The sequence below is a fragment of the Chrysochloris asiatica genome, unplaced genomic scaffold (assembly GCF_000296735.1).
Source record: "Chrysochloris asiatica unplaced genomic scaffold, ChrAsi1.0 scaffold00214, whole genome shotgun sequence".
Taxonomy (NCBI): Eukaryota; Metazoa; Chordata; class Mammalia; order Afrosoricida; family Chrysochloridae; genus Chrysochloris; species Chrysochloris asiatica.
In genome coordinates, this window is record NW_006408732.1 from 5,059,619 (window position 1) to 5,060,783 (window position 1,165).

The window sequence follows — 1,165 nt, forward strand, 5'->3', positions numbered from 1 at the left end:
CAATATTCTTCATAGATTTTGTAGATGATTTTAATCTGATTCATCACTACTAAAGTAAGAGCTGTCACAATATTCAGCCGTGTAGAGAAATTTATGAATGATTGGGCTCATCTTCGGTATCCAGTGTCGTGGAACCAGGTATATTGAAAGGTTAAAGAGATCTACGAATACCTTGTACCTGTCACTCACAGTTGAGCGCAGGTACTGATAGCCTGAGGATCCACCAGTGCCAGCCTTGCTACCCAGCGTTCTGTGCACCATGCAGACGTGGTTATATCTCCATTTTGTCATTAGTGTATCTATGTCCATAAGAGAAGTCAGCAATTGAAATGGGACCTGGAATCTAGGCTCTTCCCTGTAAAAATATATCATCAGTGCTCCCTGAAGCGCTCGGTATGACAGCCGTCTTTCACCTTTGCTGAGGAGATGTTCATGGTGTTTCTCATCAAATAAAGACAGTAACACCTCTTTTTGCTTCTGGAATTCAGCCATTTGTTCCTCTTTTTCCTCTGAATCTTCCCTAGCCTGAATCCTTATGAATTCCTCTTCCAGGCCTTTTACAATATTTTTTTCAAAATTTCCCCAGAAGTTAAATACATGTGGTTCTAAACCTGGTGTTCTTTCCAGCCATGCCTCCACTAGTTGCAGAAATGCTTTTTCTTGCTCAGACTTCAATAGCAAGCAGTTCATTATCTTCTCCTTTGAAGTTATCACGATAATGTCTTCTGTTGTAAGGGACTCTCATACTCTGAAGAACACCAATCTTGTATCTAATAGATGAAACTGCAAACTCTGGAAGCCTGATGCTGGAGATTAATACTCTTTGAAGTCATTGAAATCCAAGGGAGTCATTGTTTCCAGAATGGAAAACTATTGTACCAATAGTTTAAGGATCACTGATATTCTGTGCATCTGAGTAACAACCTTAAGCATATTCCTTTCATCCCTGACATGGCCATTCTGAAAGATCTCTCTAACAGAATCTAATTCCCAGAGGATTTGCTTAAACCAGAGTTCATATGCTTGATGAGTTATAATGAAAAGATGCTCATCATGGATTTTATTTCCTTTTATTTCACTTTGAAGCTCTTGTGCATTCAAAACTTTTTCCAGATGCAGATAGTTCCCATAGATGAGTCCTCCTTTACTGGCTTTATTCACACCA

The 1,165-nt window shown here is 39.3% G+C and overlaps 1 pseudogene; it reads right to left on the minus strand.

Annotated features, from left to right (window-relative positions):
- Positions 1–30: 30 nt before the first annotated feature.
- Positions 31–1,165, minus strand: part of LOC102837767 — a 4,073-nt pseudogene continuing 2,938 nt past the window's right edge.